The sequence below is a fragment of the Spermophilus citellus genome, assembly GCF_964194105.1.
Source record: "Spermophilus citellus genome assembly, chromosome: 1".
NCBI classification, from domain to species: Eukaryota; Metazoa; Chordata; class Mammalia; order Rodentia; family Sciuridae; genus Spermophilus; species Spermophilus citellus.
The window spans coordinates 160701851-160725040 of record NC_138182.1 but is presented as its reverse complement, the minus strand read 5'-3'; the positions used below and the strand labels follow the sequence as shown (position 1 = coordinate 160725040).

Genomic DNA, 23190 nt, shown 5'->3' with positions numbered 1-23190 from the left:
TACTTAGGACCTTCCAGATGCCAAGTGTTGCTTCCTTCATTATTCCTTCCACACTTCACATTATTTCTACAAATTGGAATTATAGTAAACACCTCACCCATGAGAAAAATGAGGCACAGACAGATTACATCACATAGCTAAGTGGGGGAGTTGGCTTCAGAGCTCAGAGCTGATGGACTTAGAAGCCATCCATTTGATTATATAAATCACTGGAATGTAATTTCTAGGAGACCAGCAATCTTTGTCTGTTTTAAATACTGATATATCCCAAGCATGTAGAATAGTTCTACACACATTGTATCAAAATATTTTTGAATGAATGAATAAATGGATGAATGAAGACCAAAACTTCAAGTGGTGTGGAAACATCAGAAGTCCCAGATGTTTCTTCATGAGCTGAGTCTTCATAGACATTACAGACTGAATCCAATTAATTGGGCTGTGTCTTGGTTTGCAAGGTGTTCAGAGCAATATAGCAAATCTCAATATTGTTCACAAAGATAATTAATTGCTAAAAGATGACATGGTTAGGGAAATATTCGTTCTGGTTGGTGGAGTGATTGCCAGCTGACAGCCCAGAAAATTGTATCTGTCTTGCAGGCTCTGCCTCCGGAGGCTGCCCATGCAGACCTTCACCTGTCCTCAGTGCAGCTGCCCATTGGGACACAAGAGCTGCCAAGCTGAGCTGAGACCAGGGCAAGCTGCCATCCGTTGATGCAGGCAACCTGATGTCTTCCTCCTTTGCAGCTGGCTTTATACTTTTTTATTTCAGCTCTGTCCTTGAATATGGTGCAAGCAAAGTGGTTTAACATTTTAGTCAGTCCCCAATTCAGTACATTCCCAATTCAATTTAAATGATGCCAGACAGCATTTATAGTCATCTCACATAGGCGGTTCCTCTGAGCAGTTTCAATGGAAATTCTACCCCATGAAAATTCTGAGACTATTTTTTGTTAAAGTGTTGTAGAATAGACTAGAATTGGCTGGATGCAGATACATTCTTATATATATGTGTGTTTAGAACAAAGGTAGACCTCTCAACCTGTGTAGATTTGCTTTTGGTGCCAACAGCAAAGTTTCCTTATGCCTGTGGGTGCAAAAATGCAACATAACTTTGAACCAACCATTTAAACTCTGTAAACTTTGATTTCCCAGTTTGTAAATTGAGGCCAACATAATCTTATAAAATTCTGATAAGTGTTATTTGAAATATTGTAGTGCCTGGATCTCTCTTTTATAAGGACAGGTATCAGGACCCTGAGAGGTCATGTGTCTTCCTCTAGTCACACAGCTAGTGGGAACTTTGGAACTAACACCCAAGTCTCCCAACTCTGTATCTATCCTCTTGTTATCTTGTATCCACCTGCTGTATACTTCCTACTTTTAGACAGGAATTAGAACGCATTCTGTTTCATAACCTCACAATAATTTTCAGCCCAAAAAACTAACTTAGTATTTTTGCAAAGAAAAAACAATATACAAATTATGCTAAAATGATAAACAATTATTATTCTCAGGATGTTGATATACTTCATCTCCCTCTTGCATCACTTTGTTGGTCATAATATCAGCCTGGAGTATAATTATTACTGGTGTTATTCATGGAATAGTAACTTATCTTTAATTTAAAAAGTAACCAGGAAGAACACTTTTTATTGTCCTACAGGAAAATAAAAGCTGGAATGTTTTTCAAAAAGTTGAAATAAATGGTGCCTAAACTTGATTGTGCATTAAGGTAAATTTGTACTCTTCGATGTCTTGGTAGGTATTTAGGTTCAGTCAAAATCCTATTCTAATAGCCATGCACAGTGGTGCATACCTGTGATCCTAGGGACTCTGAAAGCTGAGGCCAGAGGATCAAAAGTTTGAGGCCAGCCAGGGCAACAGTCTGTCTCAAAATAAAACAAAAAGGGCTGGGATGTAGCTCAGTGGCAAAGAACTCCTGGGTTCAATTCCTTGTGTGTGTGTGTATGTGTGTGTGTGTGTGTATATATCTATATCTATATTTATCTATATATATATATATATATATATATATATATATATATGCATATCAATAAACTCACAGGAAACTCATGACAATTAATAATGAAAATAAAATATTGTGAATGATTCAGTTTTATTGATGTCCAACTACATTGCAGAATTTCAAAATGGAGTATTCCATTATTTGGTATTTGAAAGAATTGTCCAACCATCTTTTCTAGATGGATGGAGAAGATGAACTTCCTGCTCTAAGGTTCTTCCAATGTGCCAACTCCAACATTTGAAAGGCATTATAGCACCAATTGGGTTCGATTAATTTTGTACTGGTAATTTATTAGTTCTAAGTCCTATAGCAAGTCATTTAAACTCTGAATTTGTGGTTTCTTTATCTGAAAAAAAAAGTAGAGGAACATCATTTGAGAGACCATAGTTACAAAGATTGTCTTGGATAATGCACATTGAAGAAAACCTAGAACAGTGATAACATAGTTAACTTTTGTCAAACCCTTTGGTAAATTTTTATCACAATGTTAGCATTGTGATAAAAGCCACACTTGAACTATTGCCTTCATGTTTTCAACCATCTTATATCACATCCATTTTACAGGTGAGGAAATTAAACTCAGAAAAGTTAATCCCCAGGTCTAATGTCCAGTGCCGTAACTAGGAACAGTTTCCATCCTGTTTGACTCCAAGGACTGCTGCTTATTACTATCTCATTGTACCATTTTTCCTGACCCCTAAACCAATACTGATTCACACTTCAATTCAGCATCAAAATGGATTTAGATATTTGGCCAATACTATAAATACTGTTTTCTATGGAATTTCTTCATCTCAATACCAATATCAATTTTGGGCCAGCAATGGAATGTACACATCAGAACTTTCTCATTTAGACTGGCTGCCATATTAAGTATAAAGGATATGTCACCCACTTTGAACTGAGCATGTGAAGTGCACCATCATTGTGTTATTTCTAACCACTAACCTATTCTGGATGTGCTAGAAAGGGACTTCCAAAGTCTCTGGTAGTGCTTTCAGAATCAGAATAGCACCAGGATGCATCCCCCACAGTATGAGACTGGACCACTGGTTGAACGCATCAGAAATGGTACTTGCAGAAAGCAAAAGAGGTCTTCTGTTGGCTTCTGGCAGTCTGCTAAACTTCCTTTAATAATCCTTCCCATTTAAGAGAAATAATACTTTGGAAAAGAAAGATCTTCTTTCAGCTGTGGAATAATGCTGTTATCTATCACTGGTGGGGGATGGGAAGGACTTCCACTACATAAAAGATGTCCCCATGTTCTTAGCTGACTTCAATTTGAAGCCCAGAAAATTGTATCTGTCTTAACTACAGGAAGTCCCCCCCCACCCCTTTTCCTGCCGGCAGGAAGGAGATGATGTTCTTGGAAAAAATACTGAGCTGATATTTTCTTGATACATGAAGCTGAGATGTCTTATTGAATTTTACAACTCCATAAAACCTGAATTAAAGTGTGAATATACCTGCTCACTACCTAATCCATCTTCCTGGAGAAACACAGCATTTTTCCTGGTTATTTCAAACCTCTTCTGTTTTGCCTGAAATCTAATTTGGAAGCAGTGATTGCAAACAATTATTAAGAATTGGGCTTTTGATTCTGGATCCAGCCACAGAGCCATCATTTACTCTGACACTCAGCATCCATCAAATGGAAGGTTTTAGTAGAGTGATCATTAATCCCAAGAGGACTGCCTTTTACATAAATTTCCAGTCCTAGCACTAATGCTTCAGTTGAGGAACTGGTGTACAGGCAACTAGAAGCACCATCAATCCCCACCAGGTGGGTACACATTATGTCCAGTGGTAAAATAAAATTCTGCATGAAGACAGAGTGAAGCATTACCAAGTACAAGCTGGGAATTTTTTGTAATTTATGTAGGTTATAATTACCTACTAGTGTCACTCTGCTACATTATTAGATGTGTGATCATTTGGGAATAAGTGAGACTTTCCCAAGCCTCAATTTCCTCACCTAAAAATGGATATAATAATAGATCTCCTTATCTAGATTCTAGTGTGATTTAAATGAAATAATACATGTATACAAATTAAGATTTTTAACTGCTATGAATAATACTTAGCACATAGTAGATGCCATAAAAATGTTTGTTCATTATAAATATATTTAGGCTAGTGACTGGCACATAGAAGTACACAATAAATGCTTGATGTTATCATTAATATCACAGTCAGCAGCAGCAACATGTTGGACACTAATCTTAGAGATTATGAGAAGGAAATAAAGATTAAAAGTACACTGTCCTCAAAGAGTTTACCACTAGTGGAGGAGAAAAAAATGTATGTGGGAATGCATCCTGCTGGTCACTGATCTTAGGAGTAGAAGAAAAAACTCTGCTAGCCCTTCCCCAGTCTTGTCTTCCCAGAAGAGGTTAGCAATAGTATAGTGATAGCACCCATCAAATAATTAAACCCAGAAACATGTATCATCTATGTCTCATGTTGGTAACAGAAGGACAAAATGTAATAGATATGTAAGAGAAACAGAGATTAGTTCTGATGGGCATTATAAAAGATACTGCATGTCCTGGGGTTGTGGCTTAGGGGTAGAGTGCTTTCCTAGAATGCATGAGGCACTGGGTTCGATCCTCAAGACCACGTAAAAATAAGATAAAGATATTGTGTCCAACTAAAACTAGAAAATAAAAAAATTTTAAAAGTAAAACAAAAAAACCCCAAAACTAAATAAAAAGAAGATGCTTCATGGAAAAGGTGACATTTGAGAGGGTCCTTAAAAGATAAGAATTTCTCACACACACACACATACACACACACACACACACACACACACAATGTTGTGTTGGAACCTTCTCTGTTCAGCTATGCTATAATTTGCCCTGGATTAAGACTCCCACTGAAAACAACTATAAAACTGGACAAAATATATTAGGCAATTTTTTCAGACATTGGCTAATAGGAAGTAAAATTCTATGGTCCCCAAGGGAAGGTAGACTCATAAAGTGAGTTCCATGATTATCCCAGTCATTGCTCAGGAACAATTTCCTGACCACTCTACAGTGAGCTGGAGTCCAAACAGAGCACAGCAATCCTACTCAGCTGAAGAGAAAGAGATCATCAGTCCTAAATATATGGGATATGTGTTAGTCAGCTTTGCGTCACTGTAACTAAAATACTCAACAAGAACAACTCAGAAAGGAAAAGTTTACCTTAAATTTACGGTTTCAGAGGTTAGTTTAGTCCCTGGTCTGCTGACTTCCCAGCTCTGAACCTGAGGTAAGGCAGAAGGGTATGGCAGAGAAGGACTGTTCTTATGGTAGTCAGATCCCTAGGGCAGTGGATATGGAAGAAGCCAGGTGCAAATATAGTCCAGGTCACATTTCCAATGACCTGTTTCCTCCAGTCACACCCTGCCTGCCTTCTGTTACCACCCAATAGCCCATTCAAATTATTACTCCATCAAATGGATTAATCCACTGACTAGGCTGCAGCTCTCATAATCATTTCACCTTTGAAAATTCCTGCATTATGTAACATATGAGTTTTTCAGGGGATACTTCATATCCAAACCATAACAGAATTTGTGAAGAATGGTCCCCCCCCCAAAGCCTGTTTGGGAGTTGCTAACAGATCAATAGATAGGTTGGGTTATAATTGTGTAAAATACACAATGTGGGGTTTGTTGGCTGCTACAAAATAGAGACCAGAGCAAAGATGATCAAAGTTCAGAAGTATTAGGGTACATTGGAGTCTCTGTCTAGCCTGAGTGGATGAAACTCATTAATACCTCTTTAACAATGCAAACTCCCTGCTCAGATACTGGGGAGACTGAGCCTGAGGCATAAAGACTATACCTACAATAGGATACTCTCTGGACCTACCTTAACTAAGCCTCACTCCAAGCCTTGATAAAATCTAGAAGAAAAGATAAAGTTTGGAGTCAAAGTTCCACCAAGTTATAGCAGCCAAGAAAATAACTCCAGCTTTTCACAGATGCATAAAAGAGTCCCTTTGAAATTAAAAGCCACAATCTCTCCAATTTCCTGATAAATTGTGTTTTTGTTTTTGTTTTTTTTGCAACTAATTTTTCTCACATTGAGAATGGAAACCGAGGAGCCATCCCCAAAGCCTCAGCAGTTACCGGCAAGCATTGAAAGACTGAAATTGTAACATGTTCTCTAACTAGCAGAGTCTAGCTAAATCTACATATGTATATTTCCTTCCTTTTATTCTTATAAATTATAAGATTCCCATGGGGCAAGTTGAGGTAGATTAGCTGTCTTTCTAGTTTGGGCCAAACAGTGATTAAATTTATTTTCCCTTTTATATTGTTTTTTCTTATTTATCATGCAGACAGGCAACAGAAGCCAGTCACTTGAAATACCAGTAGGGGCTCTGGCCCAGGGTTTTGGGAACAGATCAACCCTAAATGAAGCATAAAGCCAAGTCTTACAGGTTGAAGGAAATCAGTCTGTAAGTGAACTGCTGAATGGAACAAAAATTAGTACTCTTCAGAGGAAGATAACAAACTCCTGAGTTTCTCAGGTACAGAATTGACTATATCTATCATGAAGTAAACAATTTTGAAGGGAACAGAGAGAAAGGAGAAGATTAAAATATATATATGTATATATCCACGTAGCTTCACGCTCAAGAAAAAGCAGTTAATTTTAAAAACTTACCTGGGCATGTGGTGACCATCTATAATCCCAGTGACTCAGGAGATTGAGACAGGAGGATCATAAATTCGAGGCCAGCCTCAGCAATTCAACAAGACCCTGTCTCAAAAGAAAAAAATAAAAAGAGTTTGGTATGTAGCTCAGTGATGGAGCACCCCTGGGTCAATCGCTAATACCAGGAAAAAAGAAAAAAACTTTAGATGTTAGATTCAGTGGAAAAAGATATTAAAGCCTTTATGAAAATGTTTTTAAGCATTAAAAATGTTTAAAGAATTAACAAAACACTGTCTTAATAATTGAACAGGTAGAAATTCTCATTGGAGAATTAAAAATCATTCCAAAATCTCTAAAAAATCTAGAACTAAAAATCAAATGAACTTTCTTACTGGATGAGCTTAACAGTATATTGGAGGCAGATAGTTAAAACAGGCTTATTTGACTTGAGGAAGAGCAATAAAAATTGCACAATTTGAAGAACAAAGGGGAAAAGATGAGAGAAAAGTGATCATAGACTTTGGGACCTGTGGGAAATCATCTAATTTATGGGTATTGGGGGTCCCAAAGTACATGAGATTGAAAAAATGGGTCAGGAAAAATATTTTTTAAATAATAGCTGAAATCTTCCCAAATGAGATTTTAAAAATCAACTTAAAGATGTGAGAAGCTCAGCAAACCCCAAGAGGTATAAATATAAAAAACAAGCCACATCTGAGCCCATTACAGCAGAAATGCTAAAAACATAAAATAAAGAGAAAATACTGACAATGACCAGGGAAGGGGAGGAGATAAGCATAAAGGAGAATACAATTTGAATAATCATGGACATATCAGAAACAAAGGAGACTAGAAGTCAATAAACTTCTATTCATTGACCAGAAATAAATAAAAGTCAATTCAGACTTCTATATCAGTTAAAATAGCCTTTAAAACAAGAGTGAAATAAAGATTAATAAAGATTTTTTTCAGTGAAATAAACCTAGAGCATTCAGTACCAGCAAACCTGAACTATAAGAAATGCCAAAGGATATTCTTCAGGCTAAAAGAAAATTATATTGGATGGAAACTTGGAAGTGCAGAAAAGAAAGATCACCAGCAATGGTAATTATGTATATGAATATAAAAAAATACAGCAGGTTTTTATCCCTAAAAATTTCCTTGAGAGAGCAGTTAACTATTTAAAGCAAAAATGAATAGCATTGTAAAGTGAAGTTTAAAACACATGTAGAAGTAAATCAGTATCCACTATAGTAGCAAAAGAATGATAGTGAATGTAATAATACTATTGGAGTTATCACATTTATGAATTTGAAGTGGGAAATCAGAAATGTTAAGTGAAATGGGAAGTACAAAATATGAAGCAGAAAATGTGAGATACTGGTATAAATTAAGAAGTGGTTCTATATTGATTGTAAATAAATAGTAAAAAGTTAAGTATGCATTTTATTTTTTAAAAATTTTTAATTGATTTTATTTTTTAAATACATGACAGAAGAATGCATTACAATTCTTATTACACATATAGAGCACAATTTTTCATATCTTTGTATATAAAGTATGGTCACACCAATTCATGTCTTTATACATGTACTTTGTTTTTTGCATTACAATTCTTATTACACATTTATACCACAAGTTTTCATACCTCTGTTTGTATATAAAGTAGGTTGACACCTAATTCGTGTCTTCATACATGTGCTTTGGATAATTATGTCAATGGACATAATCCACCATCCTTGCTAATCCCCTGCTTCCTCCATTTCTCTACCTCCTCTCTTTCTTATCTAGAATTCATCTATTCCTTCCATGTTCCCCTTCCCTACCCCACTATGAGTCAGCCTCTTTATATCAGAGAAAACATTCTGCATTTGTCTTTTGGATCTGCTAACTTCACTTAGCATTATCTTCTCCAATGCCATCCATTTACCTGCAAATGCCATGATTTTATTCGCTTTTATTGCTGAGTAAAATTCCATTGTGTATATATGCCACATTTTTTTATCCATTCATCCACTGAAGGGCATCTAGTTTGGCTCCACAGTTTAGCTATTGTGAATTGTGCCGCTATAAATATTGATGTGGCTGTGTCCCTGTCCTTTGGGTATAGTTCAAGGAGAGGGATAGCTGGGTCAAATGGTGGTTCCATTTCCAGATTTCCAAGGAATCTCCATACTGCTTTCCATATTGGCTGCACCAATTTGCAGTCCTACCAGCAATGTATGAGTGTGTCTTTTCCCCCACATCCTCGCCAACACTCATTGTTGTTTATCTTCATAATAGCTGCCATTCTGAGTGGAGTGAGATGATATCTTAGAGTTTTGATTTGCATTTCCCTGATTGCTGGAGATGATGAATATTTTTTTATATTGATTGTATATCCTCGTCTGAGAAGTGTCTGTTCAGGTCCTTGGCCCATTTCTTGATTTGGTTATTTGTTTTTTCAGTGCTTAGCTTTTTGAGTTCTTTATATACCCTAGAGATTAGTGCTCTATCTGATGTGTGAGGGGTAAAAATTTGCTCCCAGGATGTAGGCTGTCTGTTCACCTCACAGATTGTTTCTTTTGCTGAGAAGAAACTTTTTAGTTTGATTCCATCCCATTTATTGATTCTTGGTTAAGTCTTGGTTAATAAGTAATTCTTGCACTATGGGATTCTTATTAAGGAAGTTGAGGCCTAATCCCACATGATGAAGATTAGATCTACCTTGCTCTTGGATAGGCAGAATTAATATTATCAAAATGACCATACTACCAAAAGCACTATATAGATTTAATGCAACTCTGATCAAAATCCCAATGGCATTACTCTTAGAAATAGAAAAAGCAATCATGAAATTCATCTGGAAAAATAAGAGACCCAAAATATAGCTAAAGCAATCCTTAGCAGAAAGAGTGAAGCAGGTGGCATCACTATACCAGACCTTAAGCTATACTATAGAGCAATAGTAACAAAATCAGCATGGTATTGGCACCAGAAAAGACTTGTAGAACCAATGGTACAGAATACAGGACACAGAGACTAGCCCAATAAATTACAAATATTTTATATTAGATAAAGATGCCAAAAACATGCACCAGAGAAAAGATAGCATCTTCAATAAATGGTGTTGGGAACAAAATGAAATTAAACCCCTATCTCCCACCATGCACAAAACTTAACTCAAAATGGATCAAGGACCTAGGAATTAAACCAGAGACTCTGTATCTAATGGAAGAAAAAGTAGGCCCTAATCTTCATCATGTGGGATTATGATACTATTATAAGAACAAAATCACAAGCAACACAAGAGAAAATTAATTAGTTGAATGTCATCAAAATTAAAAACTTTTGTGCATCAAAGTAAAATATCAATAAAATACAGAATCTACAGAATTATAGAAAATATTCACAAATTATATATCTCATAGGGGTCTACTATACACAATATATTTTAAAAATTTTACAAGTCTACAACAGATGACAGGCAATTTAATGTTTTTTTTTAAATGAGCAAAGATATTGAATTTCCATTTATTTAAAGAAGATGCACAAATGGCCAATAAACACATGAAAAAATGCAAAGCAACACTTAGGAAAAAATGTTCAGAATACAAATATCTATAAAGGATTTGTATGCAAATATGCAAAAGACTTAAAATTCAACAATGAGAAAACAACTGAATTTAAAAATAGGCAAAAGATACAAACACCTCCACAAAGAAGATATACAGATGGGAAATAAGCATAAGAAAAGATATTCAACATTGTATGCCTTTAGAGAATTGCAAATTAAAACAATAATGAAATTCCACCACACATGTATTGGAGTGACAACAACAACAAAAAACTTTACCATACCAATGGCTGTCAAAAATGCAGGAATGTAAATATAAACAAAGATAAACACAGACACTCTCATATAGTTTACAGCATGATGACTATGGTAAATAATATTGTTCTATGTACTTAAAAATTGTTAAAAGAATAAATCTTAAATGTTCTCAGAACAACAAAAAGATAACTGTGAGTTATGCATATGCTAATTAGTTTTATGGTGATAATCATTTCCCAAAGTATACATATCATCATACATACAATCATCACACATTTTACACTATAAAAAACATTTTAACTAACAATTATACCTGAATAAAACTGAGGAAAAATGTAGATCCAAGAGCTATCTTATTTTTTTCTTTATTAAATTGAAATTTGAAAGTCATGATTTAAAACAAAAAGGAACTCTCATTCACTACTGGTGAGAAATTAATTCAGCACACAGCCCTTTAGAATACAGTTTGGCAGTTTCTTATAAACATAGTTTTACCATAAATCCAGCAAAAAAAACTTTTAGGAATTTAGCAAAATCATTTGGAAACTTGTATCCACACAAAAATTGTACATGAATGTTTACAGTTCAATTCATAAACACCCCAAACTAGAACAAGTTAAAAATGTCCTTCAACATTTTAATGAATAAACAAGTCAGCATACCCATATAATGGGATTACTCAACAATAAAAAGAAATGTGTTGTCAAGTACAAGAAATCATGGGTAGATCTTACATGGATATTACTAAGTTAAAAGAGCCAGTCAGAAAATATACATGAAATGATTCCAATAGTCAAGGCAAAACTATAGAGATGGTAAACATGTCAACTGTTGAGGGGATTCAGAGGAGGGATATAGTTAAAAAGGTGAAGCACAGGGTATATTTTAAGGTGGCAAAACTAGTATGAATAATGCTGTTATGGTAAATACAAGGCAGTTATTTGTCAAAACCCATTCCATGTTATGGTACAATGAATAAGTATTAATGTTTGCAAATGTAAAGAATCAAAAATCATTTAGGAAACTGGGAGATCCCAAGATGAAATTATTATATTACAAGTGTATGAAAGAAGCTCAGTGAGGGGATGGGGATAAAGGATGCTGACCCACATAACTGCAATGAGTAATTTCTGTAAGACTAAAAGGCAAAAGGAAATGTACATGCACACCAGAATAGTTGATAAAGAGTTCCCATAAGAATATGGATTAACAATTCTGTAACTGCTATACCTGAGCACTGGAACTGAATAATTAATTAAATGATTGGTGGATGGTGGGATCCAGGTTTCTTATTCCCAAAAGTGGAAGGTTACTGATTAGTAAGGGGTAGCAGGTAAATTATCCATGTGGTAATGAATTAGAGTTGAAGATATCAGTATGGACTCATGGTTAGTTTAATATGGTTAAAGATGGCTACACATAGAAATATTTATGGATAGAAGTATATACACAGGTTAGTATATGCACATACATTTCCTTGCTGTGACTGCTGAGAGGACCTAGAAACATCAATCTCCAGTAGCAACAGTCATATTCAGCACATAAATCTCTATTCCTTATGTGTGGGCTGCACATAGTGACTTCATTTTAAAGAGTGTGGTATGGAAATGAGGAGGGAGTAACTTCACAGCGAAGAAACCTGACAAAAACTACCATGGCCCAGTGCTCAAGGTCAATGTCAACTGTGATAAACTATGTTAATTTTAAGTACACTTGTTAAGATGTGATAAATATGGCAATTAACCTCTGTGGTCTTCCTTCTGAGAATACATAATCCCAGTCAAATTTGGACACATAAATAAAAGATTAAATATCCATATTTTGGATAGACCTACTCAAGAGAAAATGATCAGAAATCCCAGTTGGAGGAAGACATGTATATATGCACCATCATCAAAACTGTCAAAGACATTCAAAATTATTTAAAAAAAAAGTAAGTCTGAGAAATTGTTATAGTCAAAAGGGGCTAAAGAAACATGATAACTAAATGTAACATGATGTCCAGGATTGGTCTGGGACAGAAAAAGAACATTAGGTAAGCTAAGGAAATCTGCATAAAATGTGGTCTTTAGTTAATGATAATGTACCTTTGGTTCCTCTGGGGAAAACATGAGGAATGAGAAGAGAAAACAAGGAAGGAAATCTGAGGAATACTGGCATTAAGGGTAGGTCTTAGGTGTTTTTGAAATCAGAGTATTTTGAAGAGAAATACCACTGACAGATCAAGTTACATGGGAGGAAAAGCAGCTGAGGTGGGTTCCATAGAATAATGCTGATGAATCCTGGATACAGAATTAAGATGTGAAAAAAAGGAGTCATAAGAAATAGAAGCATCAATATAGATGTGTCATTGGAGAGGATTGGTTGTGATGGGAAAGAAAGTTCAGCACCAGAAAGAAACCTGAAATCAGGAGAAAGGTCCTTAAGATGAGAAAGATTTGATCATGGTTGAATTCTGATAGGGAAAGAGAAAATAAAGATAAAGATGACTGATTAGGCAAAGTCTGAGAGGAGACAAGAAATCGGACACATAAAGAAAGAATAAAATAATATTTTAAATATTAACTTTTGAAAAAAGTACTGGAAATATTTCAGAATATTTACAAAGGCAGACTCATGCTTCCAATGATCTTGCCAAGGGAAATGATAAAATCAATTCACATTTAAATAGACCCTCTCTTATAGGTGACCACAAAGGTCATTCTTATAAAACATTATTAAAGAAAGTGATAATAAGTACAAGTGGATAACTATGGGGTAGGGAATGGCACTGGATAGGTAACTTACCCTTCGCACCAGAATAACTTTTAAATGGAGCAAATATTTAAATAGAACTGTAGCACAAAATTGCTAAAAGAATTTGCTGTCACTTCTGTTGAAATCTTGCATGGGGGAAATTAAAGCACAAAAGCCATAAATAAAGACATGCACATATAGATTTAGAAATTAATATAGAAGTGTATATGCATCATTCAGTATACATACATGTATTTCTCAGCACTGTCCACTGAGATGTCCTAAGAGCAATCATACCCTAGTAGCCCTAAGTATACAAAATCCTCAGATCTTTGTTTCTAAGTCCCATTGTCCAATAAAAAGGAGCCAGGACTCCTTGGAGAAATGACTACTTCCCAAGGACCAGGGTAGGTAACATAAAAGATAAAAGTGAAACTTCTTGGGATGCCAGAAATTCAAGAAATGCTTTTTAAAAAATGAGGCATATTGATAAAACATAAAAGTCAATTTGAAAAAGCTCAAAATGGTCAAAATCAGAACAATCTTATTCACTAACAAAATGCACAGTGAACTCAGAGAATGAAATGTTCATACTATATAAATAAATAATTGAATAAATAAATAAATAAGGTGAAACAAATCTTACAGAAAAATCCAATTAGTGAATTTAGAGTAATTGAGCAATAGGGTGAAGAAAAAAGTTTTATAAAGAAATATGGTTGCACATTTCATTGTGCAATGGGTTTGTCCACCACTTTGAGATACAATTATGTGTATGTTCTCATTAATTACAAAAACTAGTCCATGATTATGTCTATAAATGTAATGACACTTAAATTTCGTTAATCATCCCTATTATGCTGTTCATTCACAAAATATTTACTAAAGAATTTTCCAAGACACTTTATTAGAAGAATAGTTTAATTTCCATTAGTGTAAATGTAGAATAATAAGTGATTTTAAAAATACTTCACAAAAAGTAGAAAAAATAATCTAGAGGTTATACTTCAAAAATATATATGAAAGAGAAATAAAATTCTATGTGTCCTTGGTGGTTTTTGTTAAAGATGAAATAATGATAGTAAGATATCAAAGTTGTTTTCATTCCAACAAATATAACACACCAATGTAAATTGTTAATAATGGAGGAAGTCAAATGGGAGGTGCATGAGAACTCTACAGAGTCTTTTTGATATTTCTGTAAATCTATACTGGAATAAAAATATGCATTTTTAAAAACATAACATGATTTGTCAAAGCATCAAACCTACATAATTCTTAGGAAGGAGTTCAACAAAAGAAGTATAAGATCTCTATTCTAAAAATTAACACTCCTTTCTGACGAGAATTGATCTATAGAATCAACATAATCTCAATCAAAATCTTAGCAGGATTTTGTAAAAATAGAAAATGTCTATCTGATTTGTTTAAAATTTATTTGTAAACTTAAAGAATGTAGGATAGTAAAAGTACTTTGAAAAAGAAAATTAAAGGACTTGTACTATCATATTTCAAGACATTATCAAACCATAATAATCATAAGAATGTAATATTGGTGTATTCACAGATCACTGGAGCTGAGAAGAAAGTCCAGAAGTGGCCTACGTATATGATAAATTGCTTTTTTTATGCAAGTGCCAAGGTAATTCAATAGAGAAAGGAGAGTCTTTTGTAAAATGGTGCTACATTTAGATGTGCACATGGAAAAATGAACTTTAATTTTTACCTTATGCCATACATAAAAACTAGGTCAAAATGAATCGTAGATCTAAACTTAAGAGTGAAGATTACAAAACTTCTGGAAGAAAACAAAGGATAAAATGCCATGAATTTGAGTTAGTCAGAAATATTTTACACAGGACACAAAACATAAATAAGAAAACAATCCAATAAAATATGGGTAAATTATTTGAAAGAGGCACATCAAAAAGATGATACACAAAAGGAAAATAAATACATGAAAAAATTTTCAACAACTTGCAGAAGAACGAACTATAATCATGATGAGATAGAACCACATATCCACTAAAATGACTATGGTTAAGAAGACTGAGAATATGAGGTTATTAAGCAAAACTGTAGAGCAGCTGGAACTCCCATATATTGCTGGTAGACACGTAAAATGAAATGATCACTTTAGGGAACAATTCAAAGTTGCTTCTTAGAAAGTGGAACACACACTAATCTATGACCCAAAAATTCTTCTCCCAGGTATTTTGCCTAAGAAATAACAAAATCATAAGTTCACAAAAAAAAAGGACAGTGGTGTTTCGTAACAATTTTATTGATAATAGCCCCAAACTGTAAACAACCCAAATGTCCATCAATAAGTGATTGGTATGCAGTATATTTATGCAATGGAATACTATTCATCAATAAAAAAACTATACACACAGCACAGATGAACTCACAAACATGCTGAGTGTAAGAAGACAGAAAAAAGAGCACATACTGAGCAATTTCATTTACATGAACTGGTGAAATTAACTCTTGGCAATAGATTAACAGATCAGCATTTGTCTGATAATGGGAAAGGTGTGTTGACTGCAAAAAGACCTGTAGAAATTTTCCCCAGGAATTATCCAAGTGTTCTATATCTTAATTAAGGTTATTATTACATGGGTGTATGCATTTTTCAAAACACATATACTTACATTTTTCAAAACCCCTGTACATACGTGTGTGTATGTATATACTATACATACATGCTATTGTATATAAATTAATCTAATACATAGATAAACAAACATTTGAAAGATTCCCATGGAATTCAGAGGGGTAGCAATAGTTCAGTATCAGGTGGAGGGAATGTCTGGAGACAGCAGGCCTCTATTTCTGTTAAAGCCTGAGGAGCCCAGGGTGGGAAATCAAATGCAATCCCTGTCCCCAATGACACCATTGGGTAGTGAGGTGAGCAAATAATCAAATGCAATGAGGAGCACATTCTGATAGGATTTGTCTAGGGTAGGGGAACACAGGAGGGCAACTTACTGGCCAAAGGAGAGTTTTAAAGGGGAGGTGACTCTCAGACTTTTGAAGGAAAACAAAATCGGATATGCCAAAGAAAGGAAAAATAAGTGGTAGTAAGGAAGAAAATTATAGGCAAAGAGCAGAAAATGACTTATCTTGTTTGGAAAGAGAAGTTCAATGTGTATGGAGGCTGAGAGAGAGATGGAAGCTGAAGTGGACAAGGACGAGCAGAGCCAGGCCCTGCATATGTGGGACTGTGTGGTCAGGTTTTCATCTGAGAAAGCTCACTGTGGCACTGTGGCAGAGGCATGAGATGAACCACGGGACACAGACTAGAGAAGGAGCAGAGAGAGAAATTGGAAGCCATATGAGAGACTAAGACAGTAACCAAGGCAAGAGACAACCTGCAGCAGTGGGTCCCCAAGGAGGTGGTACATGGAGACCAGGCAGAGCTCAGCACCTGCCTGGAGTCCTGAAGCAAGTCTTAAGCTCATTATCTCTCAAAATGGGATTGGTCCTAACACCTCAACCTCTTTAGCTACTAAAAAATAATTTATCATATCCTGTTATAGAGCCATTAAGTAGCACCACAGCCTCCTCGTGATCAGAAAGGAAGGAATAGAGGCCTCTGAGCATCAGCTAATTCAAATTCCCCTTTACCCTCAGCAGAACTGGCAGAAATTTTCAAATAGTGATCACCCCACATTTGGGGTACTCCTTTCTTTTCCATACTGTATTGGATGTGAAACTCTTATTTGTAACCATGCCCCTTGGTCCTCCTTCACAGTTGATTGAAATTCCTGTGCACATTGTAGTCATCCAAGAATCTGGAGTTCACACCTAATCTTGCCATTCGTTTTTCTCCCCCATCCTTGGGAACAGGCTAATTCTCTTTATCCTAATGAGATCTGGCTGGCAGAACTGCAACACTCTATTTAGTGTCTCGTGGCAGCTTGGACAGGAGGTTTCCCCTCCTGTCATGGCGTGTTTAACTACTCAGGTGAAAAGAGGAGCAGCAGACAGGGCATTCACCCTCTGAATATTGAGGAGGAATAGAAGTCATCCAGATCATTCCTCTACCAGGAGTTCTCAAGATGAAGAAAAAGTCCAGGGTCATTTTAGATGGAGAGTGACATAATGACTCAATCTCCAAATTTAAAGAAATAATTGTTGAGCCCTTTAGTTTGTCTGGCCCTGTACTGTTTCTGTAGCCACCAGAGGAAGGAGCCCTGGGGAATTATAAGGTGATAGTAGAAGGAGTTCACATATTCCCATTAGAGCTCTCTAAAGGTAGCCCAGTTTTTTCCATGATCTTGTGAAATGTGAGTCTGGCTTGGGCCTGTAGGTACATGAGGCAGAGCTTGATAGATGCTCTTCACACCAGAGCAGGGAGATTCTCAGCTCAGAGACATGGACTGGTATATTGCATGTGGGAGGAGAGAGACCCTTTGGCTCCTAGGACTCTGTACAGATTAATCATTGCCCCTGCCTAAGATTCCGACTTCCCAGATCCTGGGGGAAGGCCAATAAGAGTGTGGATATGCCTCTCCCCCAGCCTGAGACTCTTCACCCCATGGATGGGTGCTCTCTCCTCAGTGCTCTCACAATCCTTGCGTGTTGTGGAGAGAATGGCACTATAGCTGGGCTGAAAGAATGGGTGGGATTCTGGGACCATCATGTATACAAAATAGAGGGACTAGTCATGGTGTGAAGTCTTGGAGAAGTGAATGAATGCACTTATCCACTTATTGACTCATTCATTCTTTCAGTGCACACTGTTGAGCTCTGACTAGATGCCAGGTCAGAGGGTAGTAATAAAAATTTGTATGGGCCAGATGCTATGGCATATACCTGTAATCTCAGTAACGCAGGAAGCTGAGGCAGGAGATCACAAGCTTGAGGCCAGCCTCAGCAATTTAGAAATGCCCTAAGCAGCTTAACATGTCCCTTTCTCAAAATAAAAAGAAAACAAAAAATCATGGGGATATAACTCAACAGTAGGGCATGCCAGGTTCAATCCCTAGTACCTCCCCATCAAAAAAATTTGATGGGACCCCAATGGACATGATCCTGGCTACAGAGAGGGGCCGGCTAGTCAGCCAGTGTTATTCTCTCACATGAACACTCTTGCTTTCAGAAAACAGTGATCTGCTGTGTGACAGCTGCCACATCTGTGTCATCCTGATCTGGTGGTTCACTTTTAGGAAAAACTTTGGAATTTTACAGCAGATTAATAGCAAAACCCTACAGGGACTTCCATACCAAACAAGAGAACCACAATCTCTATCCTACTTCAATATATAAATAATGCTTTATTTTAATGCTTTATTTTTTCTCTTCTATCTATTGGCTAAATAATAATCATCTTAGAAATTTTGTATTTTTTCAGCTAGTAGCAGGATTATTTTTCTGAATTTTTTCCATTTACTTCCCCCCAGAAATTTGTGTTTAGAAATTTGTGTTTCTAAAAGAAAAGAAAATCTGCGTGTCCATCAGCCATGTGTCCTCTGGAAATACAGATGGGCTGGATTATTCTGTTCAAGCTGAATGCCACAGTATTTATCACAACGAGAAAAAAGAGATGAATTTAGATATGATTCTCTTTGAGAACTAGTCATAAAACTTAAGAAGGGATTTTCACATACTGTTCATATCAATTCCTATGACTATGGTCCCCCAAATTTGGGTGGATTTGACGTCAGCCTGATTCTCTTATAGCTGTTTCCAGTCTCCTGTTCAATGAGTCATATGGCTTATTAATCCTTTAAGTGAGCTCAGTGGAGTTTTCTTCAGGAGATGCTATGGTTTGGATATGATTTGACTCCTGAGGGTTCATGTGTTGGAAGATTGGTCCCCAATGTAGAAATATCAATGCTAAGTATTTAGGTCATTGCGGACCTGCTCTTAGAAGGAACTGGTGTAGTTCTTGTGAGGCCCTAGTTAGTTCTTGCAAGCAGGTCATTATAAAAGAGCAAGACTGGCTTCTCCCCACTTTCTGGCCTCCTATCACCCTATAACCTCTCCCTCTTGCATGGGCTCTCACCATTGAGATGACACTCACCATGAACTCCTCTTCAGAACCATGCTCATGCTAGCACCATGCCCTTGAATCCCCCATACCATGAGCTAAATCTACTTTTTTCCTTTATTAAGTACCCAGCCTCAGTAATTTTGTATGGTAATGGAAATTGACTAATACAGAAGAAATGTGTGATGTCTTTTGAAATAATGGGTGGTTGGGTGTCAGAGAATGGTCAAAGGGGCAGAGGCTGTGGGCCTGTGAACCTGAAAGCCCAACATGGTTGAAGGTGGTGCTCAGCGACCACTGGTAGCCACCAGGCCGGGCTCAGCTGGTAGGGATCATCAGGCAACTCGTAACCTTTATCCATCCAGCAAACCCACCTGAGAGGCCTGAGAGGCCTCTGTCCCCAACAGGGAACACACAAGTGCCCTGACTGGTTCAGTAGACATACAAGGACCTGGAGAACCTCTCATGTGCTGAGGAACAGTGGACACCTAGCACAGGGTGGGTGGGGAGGAAGAGCACCCACTCCAGGCCTGGGGAGGACAGAGAGGGGTAGTGAAAGGACAAAGTAATGCTTGAATAAACTTCCAAGAACAAGTGGAAGGATTGCCAGGTGAGCAGAGCTCAGACTTTTCCAAGAGAAAACAATGTGCAAAAATATGGATGTGAATGGTTCATGTTGCAAACTGCAAACCACTCCGCCAGGCTGGAGGAGTGGGATGTAGGGAGTACCAACTGAAAAGGGCCGGGCCATCATGTTGGTACTGTTCAATGCTGAATTTAATCTTTGCCAGAACTCAACCAACTACCAACCCCAGAATCGTTCTGAGGGGAGCCTGAGCAGGTTGCTTCACCTCCCTGCGCTTCAATTTTCTCATCTGTAAAACGGGGATGATAGCAATTCCCAGCTCATAGCCTCATGAAGGCAACTCCAACAATGTGGAGTTCCTCCCTTCTAGACTTTGCATCCTCATAAAGGACACATGTAATGTGGTTGACCCAATGAATAGCACCGTGTAAGTTCTTAAAATATTATAACTGCTTTCTGTGTTTTACTTTATGCCTTATCATTATTATTACTCTTTGGCTTCTCTCAAAAGATAATGTTTTTCCTACCAATTTGCATTTTCTGGGGACTCAAAAAATAGCTTCATCAATCAAATTATTCTAGCTTTCCTAATTCATGCCCCAGTGTGAAAATGTTGCCTTCTGTGACTATTTCAGTGATAATTAGAAAGTACATTTATTTCTTTTTTCACTGGTAAATTAAAGACATCTCCTGGAGAGAGACATGAACAACACAGAGAGTAAAACTATTTGCACAAGGAAACTGACCCCTATAAATTATCAAGGAAATTAAATGGACTGGAAAGAACTTCTTATGTTCTCCTGAGTTTAAAGGAAATAGTTCAACCTTCTGATACTAACCAAAGTCATAAATAAAATATTAGCCAATGGAATCCAGAATGGAAACTAATGCTAGTGCCAGAATGGTTCCATATTAGGAAATGTATTAAATTAACTAATCACATCAATACATGGAGAGAAAAAAAGGAAATGACTGTCTGGACCATGCCAGCGCAGTTTCCGTTCAGAGGCTGAGACAAACTCTGACTGTAGTGGGCCTAAGAGTGAATTAGAGGAGGCGACCAAGGTGGCTATTGGAGAGGGCTCCAGACCTACATAAATGAGTACAGGAAACAGCGATGGGGAGGGGGGCCTGAGATAAGGTGCAGAGACAAAGGAGAGTAGAGAGGGCATGTTTTGAAGTGTCACTTATCAGGCACATTGATAACCTGCAAAATAGAGGCCAAAGTAAGGGAATTGTGTAAATATTAGGAAAGAAGATAAACTATACAACTATCCACAAATCACTGCTAAGTGACTCATACATGGTAAAGAGCACAGAGTCCGAACCAAACCAGTAGGTTTATACCATCTCCATTGTTTACTAAATGCATGATCTTGGGCAAGTCACCCAATCCCTCTGTACCTTATATATATACCTGTAAAATGAAAGTAATGGTAGTATCTGCCTCCATGGAGCTGCTATAAGGATTCAATGAATTGACATTTATAAAGTGCTTAGATCAGTGCCTGGCAGTGCATGTTGAATAATACAAACAAAATCAGTGTCTTCAGTAGGACTGGCACTACTCACAATACCACAAAGTCTAGAAAAGCTATTATATTATATTAAAGAATAAATACTTTTTTCCTAACTGGGCAGAGAAAGATGGAAACAAGGAATTGAGAGGATGGCAGACTATCAGAGGAAGAGCTGAGTCAAGAGTTGCTAGAATGTCAACCAGAAATTTCATTTTGCCCCTGGATCATCCAGACCATTTTAACAAGATAATAAGGAAGCATAAGAGAAGAAGGCACAGAACACTACAGTGGGACCCAGGAGGGAGGAGAAAGAGCCCAGGAGGACAGCCAGGAGGGGAAAGATGGACCCTCATTTTTCTTCTTTGTACTTTAGTGTTTTTGACTCTGTGACAATGAAAATACATTAAAGTAATATTTCGATAGTTTTAGAAATAGGTAAAGTGCAAGATATTACCACTGGGAGAAACTGAGTAAATAATGTATGGGATTCTCTATATTATTTCTTATAACTTCATGTAAATCTATAATTAGCTCAGTATAAATTTCAATTTAAGAAAGAGTGATAAAGGACTGGGGCTGTGGTTCAATGGTATAGTGCTCACCTAGCACGTGCAAGGTACTGGATTTGATCCTCAGCATCACATAAAAATAAATAAATAAAATTAAGGTATTGTATCCAACTACAACTAAGAAAATATTTTAAAAAATAAGAAAGAAAGAGTGATAAAGAAGAGTGTGCTTGAAAGAAAATCCTATATTGGTTTTCCTTGCTGGGATTCCAACTAGCACAGCTCAGAGACAGTTGAGCAAATATTTTATATGTAGAAGTTAAAATTATGACAAAACACAACACATATAGTGTTCATCATGTTCATAATGAGGCACAGGGGAAAGGCTAGCAAAAAGTCCCTTAAGAATAAAAAGTCCCTGTCAGAGATGAGTATCCTTTGATCTCTTTGCCATGATCCATAATTTTCTAGAGTTTTGCAGCTCACAACCCAGGTACTGTCAGTGCACCAAGAACTGACTCAGATGAAGAGGTAGACACATAGGAGCCATAAATTTAGAATGCAGACAAATAAGCCCAGGACACCAATACAGCTTGGTAGCTAAGAACATAGGTTTTATTAAAAGGCAGTTTTGAGTTCAAATCCCTCGATAGCTCAATAGCTTGGGGTAATTCTCTTAACCTCTCTCTGAGCTTGTTTTCCAACCTAATAATTAGATTATAACAGTACCACCTTATTAATTAATTTATTTGTTGGTTTTGCTTTTATTGGTGCATAATAGTTGTACATAATAGCTGGGTACATTTTGACAGAATCATACATACATGGAATTCAATTGACTCCATTTCAGTCCCCAGTACCTCACTTTTTCCTACCTTCCTCTTTCTCCTATCCCCTTCTTATGTTCTGATTGTATACCTTCCACTTATTTATGTATTTTTAATTGGTGCTTTACAGATATACATTAAGGAAGAATTCACTGTGGTACATTTATACGTGGACCTAGCATAATTTTGTCAAATTAACTCTACATGTTCTTCCCTTTTCCATTCTCCTCCATTCCCCTCAATCTCCTTCCACCCTCTGATCTTTCCTACACCTTTATGATAGCCGGCCCTACCCCCCTTTTCCCTCTTACTTGCTCTAGCTTCCACACATAAGAGAGAACATTCAATCCTTGACTTTCTGAGTCTGGTTTATTACATTTAGCATAATGTTCTTCAGTTCCGCCCACTTACTGGCAAATGCCATAATTCCATTCTTCTTTATGGCTGAGTAAAATTCCATTGTGTACATATATGCCATTTGTTTTCTTAATCCATTCATATATTGACAGGCACCTGGGC

At 36.6% G+C, this 23190-nt stretch overlaps 1 long non-coding RNA gene across 7 annotated transcripts in view; it reads right to left on the bottom strand.

Moving 5' to 3' along the window:
• The window catches only part of LOC308646711, a 572715-nt gene that overhangs the window by 297479 nt on the left and 252046 nt on the right, over window positions 1–23190 (bottom strand). For 3 of the 7 annotated variants that reach the window (XR_014021457.1, XR_014021458.1, XR_014021460.1), the window contains one exon: window positions 6687–6786. The exons of 3 other annotated variants lie outside the window; for them this stretch is intronic. This is a non-coding gene — a long non-coding RNA (uncharacterized lncRNA). Of the gene's footprint in view, window positions 1–6686; window positions 6791–23190 lie in introns of all 7 variants that reach the window. One more of the 7 variants, XR_014021459.1, reaches the window with a different exon arrangement.